At 32.8% G+C, this 15,129-nt stretch overlaps 1 protein-coding gene across 1 annotated transcript in view; it reads left to right on the forward strand.

The window, feature by feature from the left end:
- Hs3st-a (Heparan sulfate 3-O sulfotransferase-A) overlaps positions 1-15,129 on the forward strand; it is a 344,809-nt gene that overhangs the window by 192,878 nt on the left and 136,802 nt on the right. Inside the window, exon 2 of the mRNA XM_076772010.1 lies at positions 12-99. The gene's annotated coding sequence lies outside the window, so the exon portion shown is untranslated. The remainder of the gene's footprint in view (positions 1-11; positions 100-15,129) is intronic.

Below are 15,129 nucleotides of genomic sequence, written 5' to 3' on the forward strand. Positions count from 1 at the left end.
TGTGATTGCAGATTTTCGAGCGTGAGAAATCAGCTTGCATGGACCTCGACTGACCGGTCTTAATGCAAGGATTGCGAGCGTCTAGTACAGCCGGAGAGGGTGAGTTTATTATTCATCGATTTATCGATTTTTCGCCCTATAGTGTAGTCGACGGAAGAATCGACTTGGGAGATCTCTCGATTGCTCTGTCGAGAGGAATTCCTCTCTTTGTAACCGTCTTACCCCCGATGGCTTTGATGCTCACAGCGAGGGCAGCGTTCAATGGAATTAATAATAGGATCGGGCGTATCATAGTTTCAGCGAGTACTATTTCGACGAACCTTGGATACCGAAATCATTGATATTCGCGAATTGTGGTAACAATGGATATTATTGACGGTCTCGTGGCCATATCGGTGAACCCTCGACGCCGATCCATTCAAAGGAAATTAATCACTTTCAACGATCATCAAGTACAACGAATGAAAATAAATAATACCTGGTCTATTTGACTTTCATAAATTTTAAAAATTGTGTATAATAGTAAAATGAAAGAATTAATCTCTCTTGGAAGATCTGTCTCATCTGTGTTGAGTGGAGATCTTTTCTTTAATTTTTCTTGTCATAAAGGTGCAACGTGAACTTGTTTAACCTTAATCAATTTCTTATTCCAAGATTGCATTATGAAATATTAAGTCAGAAATTATCAAATATTGTATAGAATCTAAATTCAGACTAAAATTAAAAATGGAACGAATAAGGTCGTGTTTGGGGGATGCAGTGAAATATGTAAAGTATTTAATATTCATCGGTGGATGAATAGAACGCCCTATTGTTTGATATAAACATTCGAATATAAAAGCGTACGTTAGAATTTAAAAATCAGGAGGAACTGAGAATTTTGAAACAATTGTCCGCTTAGTATACATCAGGCTGATCCATTTGACTTTCATAAATTTTTAAAATTGTCTATAATAGTAGAATAAAAGAATTAATCGTCTTGGAAGGAGATGCAGCCCGTGTTAGGTCAGACGTTTGAGCATAGACACACGAATTTGTTTACATATTGAGTGGAGATCTTTTCTTCAATTTTTCTTGTCATAAAGATTCAACATAGACTTGTTTAACTTTAAACAATTTCTTATTCCAAGATTGCATTATGAAATATTAAGTCAGAAATTATCAAATGTTGTATAGAGTCTAAATTCAGACTAAAATTAAAAATGGAACGAATAAGGTTCGTTCGATGAAAGTGTTTAATTTTCATTGGTGGATGAATGAAACGCCCTATTATTTGATATAAACATTCGAATATAAAAGCGTACGTTAGAATTTAAAAATCAGGAGGAACTGAGAATTTTGAAACAATTGTCCGCTTAGTATTCATCAGGCAATTGGAAGATCCGAATGCACGTACGCTTCGATGCGTCAGTTAATCAGTCAGATTAGCAATCGAAGCATCTGGGCTACATGCAGCAAACAGCAAGTCAGAAGCAATCGGGTCTCTATTAATCATTATGGTCTGTTGGCGTTCGTGGGGGTTATCAGTTAGGTTGTCAGGAACCTATCGGTTACACAGTTACGCTACACTTGGTAAAAAGTGGTTTGGAACTTAGATTTTCGTTAAATCGAATAAAAAATCGTTCTAGATTAAATTAGAAAAATTAGTCTCCTCAGAAGTGATTCTTTCCAGTAATTGTTATTAGAATTGTTGAGAATTTGGAGATCAAAGAGATTAGTTCCTTAATTTGACAATCTATGAATTATAATTAATTTGTTCGAATTGTATGTGCATAGTGTAATTTTAATTTGTCCTTGAAATCAGACAAAATATAAAAATAATTTTATCAAGTTTCATCAAGAATTTAGACAACGAAAAAAATTCTTCAGTTTGCAGTAACTGATCTACTCATCTATGATCATCATCCATGTCGATTTTATATTTTATTTTAATTAATATGCATGTTCAATTTAATTTTAATTTGTCCTTGAAATCAGACAATATATAAAAATAATTTTATCAAATTTCATCAAGAATTTAGACAACGAAATAAAATTTCTCATTGGTTAACAATAACTGATCTATCCATCCATGATCATAATCCATGTCATTTTAGTATTTCATTTTAATTAACATGTACAATTTAATTTTAAGACTGGAACTACCAATAATCAAGAAGTATTTATTTCTATCAAAGAAATTAAAACCATAAATACTCGAAGAAATGCATAATGCAATGGAAATAAATATTTATCCGTTCTCTTCACAGAAAATTGCAATTTTGCAAAAATTCAGTCGAGTAAATTTGTAACAATTTTTATTAGAAATTTCGAATTTGTCACTTTGACTAATTTGGTAGTTCTAATATTAATTTGTCCTCGTGACCAGATAGAATATAAAAAATTCTATAAATTTCATCAAGAATTTGGTGACAGAAAAAAAATTCTTCCTCGATTTATAATAATTGATCTACCCATTTGCGACCGTAATCCACGTAATTTTAATATTTCATTTTAATTAACATGTACAATTTAATTTTAAGACTGGAAGTACCAATAATCAAGAAGTATTTATTTGTATCAAAGAAATTAAAACGATAAATACCCGAAGAAATGCATAATGCAATGGAAATAAATATTTATCCGTTCTCTTCACAGAAAATTGCAATTTTGCAAAAATTCAGTCGAGTAAATTTGTAACAATTTTTATTAGAAATTTCGAATATGTCACTTTGACTGATTTAGTAGTTCTAATATTAATTTGTTCTCGTGACCAGACAGAATATAAAAAATTCTATAAATTTCATCAAGAATTTGGTGACTGAAAAAAAATTCTTCCTCGATTTATAATAATTGATCTGCCCATTTGCGACCGTAATCCACGTAATTTTAATATTTCATTTTAATTAACATGTGCAATTTAATTTTAAGACTGGAACTACCAATAATCAAGAAGTATTTATTTCTATCAAAGAAATTAAAACGATAAATACTCGGGAAAATGCATAATATAATGGAAATAAATATTTATCCGTTCTCTTCACAGAAAATTGCAATTTTGCAAAAATTCAGTCGACTAAATTTGTAACAATTTTTATTAGAAATTTCGAATATGTCACTTTGACTAATTTGATAGTTCTAATATTAATTTGTTCTCGTGACCAAACAGAATATAAAAAATTCTATAAATTTCATCAAGAATTTGGTGACTGAAAAAAAATTCTTCCTCGATTTATAATAATTGATCTACCCATTTGCGACCGTAATCCACGTAATTTTAATATTTCATTTTAATTAGAATTTGCAATCTAGAGGTGATCGACGAATAGATGGGATGTCGCGTGTTTGCAGAAAAATGAGCGACGAAAATTGGGTCATTATTTGCGACGATGGCCAGTGGCCGATGTTTGGCAATGCTCGTCGCGGAATTTTCGTCGATGGAAACGTGACATTCAGATCGTGGCTCGCATCCAGGCCAATCACGCCTCGCAGAAGAATTAGCTGGTTTCAAGAACGACCGCGTGACCCCTCTTCTCTTGTCTGCCTGCTTCCTTCTTTCCCTTTTTTTCCTCTTTTTCCCGTTTCCTGTTTTCTGCAATCCAAGATGAATTCCCGAAAGGCGGACGAAACGAGCCCCGGCCAGAGAGCGGCTTTTCCACGAAATATTCGTTGGCAACGAGCTCCGGTCGAATTGGGACGACTCGACTGGTGATAATGACCCCTGCGAATTGTCTTGCTTTCGTTTCTTTCCCCTTGGCCCTACAGTCTTCGACAAAACGATATCACCTACTATAATATCGACAATTTATTACATATAATTGCTCTAGAAAATTTTCTTCGATACTTTTTTATCTATCTGAATTATCTGATATTTTTTTTTAACGTACGATGTCGATTTTTGAGGGTGGAAAGTAATTCTATTATTTTTAGAATTGTTTTCTATATTTGTTAAATGTTTGAGAAATGCATATGTATCGTGAACAAAAATTCAGCTCTTATGAAGAGACTGATAGTCAATAATTGAGAGGATTACTTCGCCATTTTGAAATATTTTTACTGTTTAAAAATTGATAAATATAGTCGACAGTTATATAAGGTGTTCGGCCAACCCTGGGAAAAATTTTAATGGGAGATTCTAGAGGCCAAAATAAGACGAAAATGAAGAATACTAATTTGTTGATGAAGGCTTCGTTAAAATGTTATTAACGTTTGAAGTTCCGCCAGTACTGAATTTTTTTTCTCGAAAATGCGCAAGAATTCGGGGGTATGTCTGTTCACCAGAAATGATTGTAATTGACCTCTCCTACCGAAAATAATTTTTCCAAAACGATTTGAAATTTTTAATTTTCTGTCGAAAAATTTTACATCTTCTCGAATTTTTTTCTAGAAATTGAGTAGGATTTCAGGGGTATGTGTAATGATCAAAAATGTTTGTAATTGACCCCTGCAACCGAAAATAATTGTTTTAGAATGATTTGAAAAATTTTTTTTCCGTCGAAAAATTTCACACCTTCTCGAATTTTTTTCTAGACAGTGGATAGGATTTCAGGGGTATGTCTATTCAGCAAAAGTGATTGTAATTGATCCCCGCAACCGAAAATAATTTTTTCAGAATTAATTAAAAATTTTTTTTTTCGTCGAAAAATTTAGGCACCTACCCCCTATCGATTTTTCTTAAAAATTCCTTTTTCATTTTTAGTAATTTTGTTTGACACCCTACAAAAAAGTTGTCTAATACTTTTTTGTAGGTACCCAAGGGCTCTACTTCAGAAAAAAGTTTCATTGAAATATATTCATAATTGCAGGAGTTATGGCAGTTTAAAAATTGGACCATTTTTATGGGGTTTTTCTCATTTTGCGGTATCAAAGACCAACTTTTCGACTATTTTTGCGATTTGTACATATTCTCCACCAAAATACGCGTAGTTTGCTTTTTTAAACATTAAAATCGTCCAATCCGTTGAGAAGTTATGACGTTTTAAAGATTCGCATGAAAATTCGAGCAGACATTTCTGGCCAGAAATTAGATTTTCGGTAAGGAATTTTTTTCTCGAAATTGAGTAGGATTTCGGGGGTATGTCTATTGACCAAAAATGCTTGCAATTGACCCCTACAACTAAAAATAATTTTTCCAAAACGATTTGAAATTTTTTTTTTTCGTCGAAAAATTTAGGCACCTACCCCCTGTCGATTTTTCTTAAAAATTCCTTTTTCATTTTTAGTAATTTTGTTTGACGCTCTACAGAAAAGTTGTCTAATACTTTTTTGTAGGTACCCATGGGCTCTACTTCAGAAAAAAGTTTCATTGAAATATATTCACAATTGTAGAAGTTATGGCTGTTTGAAAATTGGACCATTTTTATGGGGTTTTTTTCATTTTGCGGTGTCAAGGACCAACTTTTCGACTATTTTTGCGATTTCTACATATTCCTCATCTAAATACGCGTAGTTTGCTTTTTTAAACATTAAAATCGTCCAATCCGTTCAGAAGTTATGATGTTTTAAAGATTCGCATGAAAATTCAGGCAGACATTTCTGGCCAGAAATTATATTTTCGGTATGGAATTTTTTTCTCGAAACTGAGTAGGATTTCTGGGGTATGTCTGTTGACCAAAAATGCTTGCAATTGACCCCTGCAACGAAAAATAATTTTTCCAAGACGATTCGAAAGTCTTTTTTTTCACCTAAAACTTTCAGCATTTACTCGAATTTTTTTCTCGAAAGTGGGTAGGATTACGGTGGTATGTGTATTCACCAAAAATGATTGTAATCGACCCCCGCAACCGAAAATAATTTTTCCAGAATGATTTGAAATTTTTGAATTTAATTGTTAATAACTTTTTAACGAAGGCTCTATCAACAAATTGGTATTCTTAATTTTCGTCTTATTTTGACATCTAGAATCCTCCATTAGTTTTCTCAGGACTGACCAACACCCTGTATAATTGCTAAAATAAGTTCTACATAAAATTGCAAATTAACTTCCATTTATTTCATATATTGGAAAATACCAAATAAATAAATATACATGTATCTGAATTTTAGTTCTATATAAAATTGCAGTATTTAATATTTTTATAAATAAATACAAGACATATATTTTTCTGTATTGTAACAAATACTTATTACGAGCAGATTTTGAACAAATGAGTAGGTTAATAAAAATTCATGTCGAAAGTTCGATAGATCACGAATTGGGACAGATTTCACAGGTTGTCTTGCTGTTCGAAACAAAGATGTCTACGATTCATTGCGTGGATCGTAATTTTCTCGTGCGGGGATCGTGCCGCGCACTGAAAGCCAACGTTGCGTAATGAATTTATAAAATTAGACAGCCGAGTATGTAGGAAATGCGTCGCGGGTTGAAATGCAGGGAAACGAAGATAAACTGACCACGATCCATTCATTAGGAAACAGGAACAAACGAGTTGCCTGCATGCACAATTCGTTTCCGTAAAGGAATACATCATTGTGGATAGTTTCCCTACACCAGAATCCAATTAAACCGTATAATGCAAAAATAATATTAAAGCGAATTAAACCCACGTTTAATCTATTTACTCTTTCACGTTGCAACGCGCATAAATTGTTCGTTATTTTTTAATAAGAACGCACTCGAAGCAAAAAATTACTTACTAAAGATCTTCCTTGTAAATCCAAAGTGTAATTTCGACACATAAATTTTAGTAATATAAACAATTGCCCGTAAAATTTAAAACTGAAAAACATTCGTAATAGATCGATGATTTGGACAATTTTTTAACGATATTCCGAAATATAATAAAAAGGGGAAATAGGATTAAAAACCACCAACCTAGAAAATAAACTCGTAAAAATTGTCAGTTACAACTTGTTAGGATTATTGGTCTAAATTACTTAAAACAACCTTTTATATTCATTCAAATTTTATGGAAGATTTTATAATTATCACTAAATAGGTATTTAAAAATATTGTAAAATTAAAATCTCACTTCGTTTCATAGCAACAGAACTTTCAATTTCTATAGTCGCTATATTTTTTATTCGATTGTTCAAGTAAATTCTCCTAAATTTTCTTAAATTTAGTTGTCAACATTTGTTCTTCATACTATAGCGAAATTGTGTAGAAATTTTGCTCATTACAACCTTTTAATATTCTCCAATAAGAGTGGCAGAGCTTCGTATTTCCATAGTCGTCATATTTGTTATGTATTTATTCGAATAAAACTCCCAGAATTTTCTACTTGCCAACATCTGTTCTTCACACAATAGCAAAATTGCATAGAAATTTTGTCCATTACAATTGTATACTATTCTTCAATAAAAGCGATAGAGCTTTATATTTCCATAGTCGTCATATTTCTTATGTATTTATTCGAATAGAACTCCCAGAATTTTCTAGTTGCCAACATCTGTTCTCCACACTATAGCGAAAAGATCTTCCTTGTAAATCCAAAGTATAATTTTAGTACATAAATTTCACTACTGAAAACAATTGCTCGTAAACTTTATGAACTGAAAAACATTCGAAATAGATCGATTGGACGATTTTTCAACATTTCGAAATGTAATAAAAAGGGAAAATAAGATTAAAAACCACCGACCTAGAAAATGAATTAAACTCGTGGCAACGCTTCGTTGGAAATTCCGGATTGAAAAACTCGAAATTTCGAAGGTCGAGGGTTCGAAATAAAAAAACAAAACGTCCAATGTTTCGACGTGTGCGAGGAATTTCTTCGACGTTGAACCAAAACGGATGGTGGCTCTTAAATTCCGGACAGGTTCGACGAATTTTTCAGCGCGTAACGAAGTTTCGGTGTCGTTGAATTTTTTTAACGGTCGGTGAATTTATAGCCGTCGGGGTCGAGAGCAAACTCGAGAGAACGATCATAACAGTAATTACAAAGCGCGGTTACCGAGTTTTACAATCATGTAATGTCACGTTGCGGACGAGCCATTACTAACGATCGTTACCGTGTCTCGCAGGACGATTTTACGCTCGCGAAGCGCGGTGCCGTGGGCGTTTGCTTCTCCACGGGCGTTTTTCCGTGCAACTAAGAAATTAAGATCGACTTTGGAACGTTTAATTAGTAGCTACGTGAACGTCGATTAATCCTTTGCACTATGAGATTTTTTTTTGATCAGACAAACTACTAAAACACATTTATTTAGTGAATAGCGATTTGGTATGACGTTGGAAATAATTACTGTGGTCAACCCTTAATGGGTATCATGGGAAAATTCACTTGAGACAAATTTTGATGTATTATGTTGTTAGTTAAATTTTACTGCATTTAATTTTTCTGTAGATAAACCTTGTGTATTAAAAAGATTACAGTTTTCAATTTATTTTCAATATTGCAATTAGAACAGTAATATTATAATTACAGTGTGTAGGTGGAAAATTCACCTGAGAAAAATTTTGATTTATGAATTTATTACTAAATTTTTCGTTATTTTATTTTTCTGTAGAGAAACCTTGTGTCTTAAAAAGAATTTAGTTCTCTATTTATTTCCAATATTACAACTCAGGCAATTATAGTGTGTGGGTGGAAAATTCACCTGAGAAAAATTTTGATTTATTAATTTTTTTACTATATTTTTCAGTATTTAATTTTTCTGTAAAGAAACCTTGTGTCTCAAAAAGAATACAGTTTACAATTTATTTCCAATATTGCAATTAAAACATTAATATTATAATTACAGTGTGTAGGTGGAAAATTCACCTGAGAAAAATTTTGATTTATGAATTTACTTACTAAATTTTTCGTTATTTTATTTTTCTATAGAGAAACCTTGTGTCTTAAAAAGAATATAGTTTTCAATTTATTTCCAATATTACAACTCAAGCAATAATATTATAATTATAGTGTTTTTTTACTTTTTTCAGTATTTAATTTTTCTGTAGAGAAACCTTCTGTCTTAAAAAGAACACAATTTTCAATTTATGTCCAATATTGCAATTAAAACAGTAATATTACAATCATAATGTGTTGGTGGAAAATTCACCTGAGAAAAAATTTTGATGTATTATTTCATTAATTAAATTTTACTGTGTTTAATTTTTCTATAGATAAATCTTATGTCTTAAAAAGAATATAGTTTTCAATTTATGTCCAATATTGCAATTAAAACAGTAATATTACAATCATAGTGTGTTGGTGGAAAATTCACCTGAGAAAAATTTTGATTTATGAATTTTTTTACTTTTTTCAGTATTTTATTTTTCTATAGAGAAACCTTGTGTCTTAAAAAGAATACAGTTTTTAATTTATGTCCAATATTGCAATTAAAACAGTAATATTACAATCATAGTGTGTGGGTGGAAAATTCACCTGAGAAAAATTCTGATATATTACTTCATTAATTAAATTTTACTGTGTTTAATTTTTCTATAGATAAACCTTGTGTCTTACAAAAATACAGTTTTCATTTTATTTCCAATATTACAACTAAAACAGTAATATTACAATCATAGTGTGTGGGTGGAAAATTCACCTGAGAAAAATTCTGATATATTACTTCATTGATTAAATTTTACTGTGTTTAATTTTTCTATAGATAAACCTTGTGTCTTACAAAAATACAGTTTACATTTTATCTCCAATATTACAACTAAAACAGTAATATTACAATAATAGTATGTAGGTGGAAAATTCACCTATAATTTCATTGGTTTAACAGTAAAGTATCGTACCAATTAAGGGTTAAACAATCCTTGATCGTTCGATTTTTCAACCCCGAATTACCTTCGTCCTAGAAAATTCCAATTAAATTATTTAAGAAATGCAAATAAAAACTGAAATTCATCTTTATTACAAAAAGAATCATCGTTTATATTATATTTGCCTCTAGATAAACTGATTCTAATTTCGCGAAGTCTAGATTTATTCCTACGGTATCACTTTTCATATGTTATTTTCCGTGTAAATTATTGTATCGTTTTCAAACCGACAACGAGTGTGAGAATTTCGTTTGCTCGCGGAGCGTCGACGCGTTCGTTCGATGGGAAAGTTTCGAATTAAAAATACAGCATAATTGCCTGTTTAAAATATTAATTCAGGAGGTTCGGGCAAAGACCGACGGAGGATGGTGTCTGATTAAAATTCAACGGAATTTCCGTCTGACCTTTCAGCGCGAACTTGATCACGAAAACTTCTTTTCCATTCACGGGGACGCGTAATTTCACGCCCACGCTCAATTTATAACGCCTACGAGGCTTTCAGCTATATTCCATCATCCCCCCTCCCCCCCAGGCGCGAGACCAAAGCCTTTTCCGTAGCCTTTTAATCCGTTGAACTGTAAGTAGATGTGCCACGACCTTAAGTCAGACTCGGCGTTCCCCGTCAAAGAATATTTTCAAATGTAACCTTCCCTCGCGGGATAGTCTGGAAATTGTGCCCCTCGCCCACGTCATTTAATAAACGGGGAATGAAAGCGACAATAACGTTACCCTCTTAGAATTATTTAAGGGAACGTTTCCATTCAAAAGAGAAAATGAGTCATAATTTTCACGAAAATAAAAATTTATTTATTTAATTGTAATCTATTATTGAGAAGAGAATGGTGTATTTAAAAAAATTTCATCCCCATCTTTAGAAATAATTTTTAAAAACTGTATACTCGGCTTGTGATTTTTGAAATAAAAAAATTTCATGGGAATTATAGAGGAATGATTTTTCAATTTTCCTTATACGTTCAGCTATTTTTCAAGATAATACGGTATAATTTCCATGTTGTTATCTGTATTATTACTCAAGTTATTGTATCTGTTTAAATTTTTACTTAATAAAATTCTCATAATTTTGAGATATTTCATAGGTTATGTTATGATATTTTATTTCCCCCTTGCAAGCACAATATCTAGACAAAATTGGATCCCATAATTATTTATGCTATCATAGAGGCTAGAAATTAATATTAACATAAATTTCCTTGGATCTCAAAAACAGATGTAATTTAAAATTTTTTTTTTCATATCGTGTCCAATTAAAGTAGTTCCCGTTTAGTTTTTCTTTTTCATTGATTATAAATGTCGAGACAGTTATAGATTCCGGTGCAGTATTTTAATACAGCGAGAGAACTAGAATTTTTTGTTGAAAAGCAAAGGAATTTTAATTAGCGCTCCCGGGATCGAAACATGTACTTTTCCATTTCGCGACGACCACCATTTGCATTCCCACCGTGCTGTTTGAATTCTGAATCTTTTTCCCAGCTAATGGACCACGGGTACACGCGTGTATATAGGGTGTACGGCAACCCCTGGGCAAACTTTTAATGGGAGATTCTGGCGGCCGAAATAAGACGAAAATCAAGAATACTAATTTGTTGATTGAGGCATCGTTAAAAAGTTATTAACGTTTAAAGTTCCGGACGTACTGAATTTTTTTATAGAAAGTGGATAGGATTTTGGGGGTAGGTCTGTTCACCAAAAATTATTGTAATTGACACCTGCAACCGAAAATAATTTTTCCAGAACGATTTGAATTTTTTTTGATTTTGTCGACAAATTTGTCCTCCTTTTTGAATTTTTTTCTCGAAAGTGCGTAGGATTTCGAAGGTATGTCTATTCACCAAACATGATTGTAATTAACCCTTATAATCAAAAATAATTTCTCTACAATGATTTGAAATTTTTTTTTTTCGCCGAAAAATTTCAGCAGCTACCCCCTGTCGATTTTTCTTAGAAATTCGTTTTTGATTTTTAGTAATTTTGTTTGACGCTCTACAGAAAAGTTGTCTAATACTTTTCTGTAGGTACCCATGAGCTCTACTTCCTTCCAAAATTTCAATCCAATATATTCATTATTCTAGGTGTTATGGCCGTTTGAAAATTGTACCATTTTTATGGGGTTTTTCTCATTTTGCAGTGTCAAGCGTCAACTTTTTTAATATTTTTGCGATGTCTACATATTCTCCACTAAAATACACGTTGTTTGTCTTTTTAAACATTAAAATCCTTCAATCCGTTCAGAAGTTATGACGTTTTAAAGAAACGCACGAAATTTTGGAGTGACATTTCTGGCCTGAGATCATACTTTCGGTAAGGAATTTTTTTCTCTAAAACGCGTTGGAATTCGGGGGTATGTCTATTGATCAAAAGTAATTGTAATTGACCCCTCCAACTAAATATAATTTTTTTTGTATGATTTGAAATTTTTTAATTTCGTCTAAAAATTTTAGCACCTACACGAATTTTTTTCTCGAAAATGGGTAGGATTTCGGGGGTGTGTGTATTCACCAAAAATTATTGTAATTAACCACTGCAACCAAAAATAATTTTTTCACAACAATTTGAAATGTTTAAATTTTGTTGAAAAATTTGAGCAGCTATCGATTTTTCTTAAAAATTCATTTTTGCTTTTTAGTAATTTTGTTTGACGCTCTACAGAAAAGTTATCTAATACTTTTTTGTAGGTACCAATGAACTCTGTTTCAGAAAAAAATTTCAATACGATACCTTTACTATTGTAAGAGTTATGGCCGTTTGAATATTGGAACAGTTTTAGGGAGTTTTTCACACTTTACAGTGTCAAGGAACAACTTTTTCAATATTGTTAGAATTTCTACATATTCTCCACTAAAATACGCGTTGTTTGCCTGTTTAAACATTAAAATCCTTCAATCCGATCAAAAGTTATGACGTTTTAAACATACGCATGAAATTTCGGGGATCCATTTCTGGCCTCACATTAGATTTTCGGTCAGGAATTTTTTTCTCGAAAACGCGTAGGATTTCGTGGTTATGTGTAATGACCAAAGATGATTCTAATTGCCACCTGCAACTAAAAGTAATTTTTCCAGAATGATTTGAAATTTTTTAATTTCATCGAAAAATTTCAGCAGCTACTCGAATTTTTTTCTCGAAAGTGGATAGGATTTCAGGGGTATGTGTATTCACCAAAAATTATTGTAATTAAACCCCGCAACCGAAAATAATTTTTTCAGTATGATTTGAAATTTTTTAATTTAATATTTTAATAACTTCCTAAGGAAGCCTCAATCAAGAAATTAATATTCTTGATTTTTGTCTTATTTTGACCCCTAGAATCTCCCATTAAAATTTTTCTTAGGGGTGGCCGATCACCCTGTAGATTAATAAAGCGAGAACGTTCTTCAAACATTATTTCATAGGACATTTGGCACGGGTGCGTCGCCCTATCGATGCGACCCTGGGATTCCGCAGTTTTCCTGCATCGTCGCTTTTTCCGTGATGTATCTTTTTATTCGGAACGCTCGAACTTCGCTTATGTTTCTTTTTCCATCGATTCGCACACAAACCCACTCATCCCTTCGAGAATCTTCTTTTCTATGATCGAATTCTCTATCTTACAAAGGACCGCGGGGGCTGGGGCCAACAGTCATAGAAAAGGATTCTTCGCATATCGACAAATCGAAAACCGCGGAATCCTTTCCGAGATAATCGATCGAGAATATTCGATCTGTACTCGATAGTAAAGTTAACTAGACTCGAATACGCCACAACTCTCGCCAAACAGTCCTGGAATACATATAAATGTTATTACAGAAAGATATGTAACTAACATTTGAGACGAGAAAGCCTCAAACAATGTTCATAGGTTAGAATCGACGAATATCTGACTTGAAAGACGTACTAAATTAGATTCTGTGGTGAGAGGGGAGCGTTTCGTTATTCAATGGTCGGTCGAGGAGTGTATATATAGGAATTATTGGTCGACCACTTGTGAGAGAGTCAAGAGTGTAGCCCTCTGCCGGCGAGCGCGGGAATTACGATCAACCATAGTAGCTTACATCGACCACTAAATTGAATCAACTTGTACAAAGAAACATGCTCAATATTACTTTCTAATATCGAACTTAAATCCAAACTGTCAAATTTCTACACAATTCTCTCGTACGAAGTAATTGTTACTAAAAATAATCCAGAATTTATTAACGACTCAATATACAAGCAATTTAATATTTTACTAGACTCTCCAATATTTTATACTCGAGCTTCCATTAAAATCCATTCCATTCAAATAAAAAGAAGGCAGATATTATTCTTCGATTAGATTATTCTTAGATATTAATTTTCGTCCAGTCGATGCAACGAGTAATTCGCGTGGAGTTTCGCAGAAAATTTGGAACGAAGGGCTCCCGGATATTTCAGGAAATAACGATGAGAAGGAAATACTGACTCCTCGTGAGGAAACGTCGCTTGGAAAAAACGTCTACACGGTGACAAGAAAGAAATTCCGGGGAACTTGGTGTCGTATTTTGTGCTCGACGGTGGGAACTGCGACGCAGGGCGACGCAAGCATAAAAATCTGAACCTGGAAATAAAGTTTGGTAGAGAACGCCCGGTACAGAGTCGAGGAAGAGCTGCCTTTTTCCGCGATACAAGGTTCGAGAGGGACGAGGCATAAGAGGAGTTCACCATCCCTTGCGAAATAACACCGTCGAGAATATTTCCGTTCGACTCGACGGATTATTTTGGCCGCGCGCGACGCCACAGTGTGCTTGAAACTCGCCAAACGCTCTGTTTTGGTTTAATTCTATCGTATCCTCGACGATATTCAAAGATTCGAGTCGCGAGAACCTCCAGTCGGCAGTGACAAGCATAGTTTTTTAACGAGGGCTTTCATTTTGATGGTTGCCATATTTGTTATTCACTTGATCGAGTAAACGTGAAAGAATTTTCTAGTTGGCAACATCTCAGCTTCACACTATAGCGAAATTGCGTAGGAGTTTTTGTCGTTACAATCTGTTAGTATTATTGGTCTGAATTAATTAAATAATCTTTTGTAAACAATAATTTATTCAAATTTTATGGGAGATTTAATAATTATCACTGAATAAGTATTTAAAAATATTGTAAAAATAAAATATCAATTGTTTTCATAGCAACAGAACTTTCAATTTCCATAGTCGTAGCCATATTTATTATTCGCTTATTCAAGTAAATCTGACTGAATTTATTTAAACCTATGTGGCAACATTTGTTCTTCGCACTATAGCGAAATTGTGAAGGAATTCTACTTGTTACAACCTTTTAATGTTCTCCAAAAGAGTGACAGAGCTTCGTATTCTCGTAGTCACTATATTTGCTATTTATTTATTCGAGTAAAGCTCCCAGAATTTTCTAGTTGCCAACATCTGATCTTCACACTATAGCAGAATTGTGTACGCATTTTACCCATTAGAATC

This window comes from Colletes latitarsis, chromosome 8 (genome assembly GCF_051014445.1).
Source record: "Colletes latitarsis isolate SP2378_abdomen chromosome 8, iyColLati1, whole genome shotgun sequence".
Taxonomy (NCBI): Eukaryota; Metazoa; Arthropoda; class Insecta; order Hymenoptera; family Colletidae; genus Colletes; species Colletes latitarsis.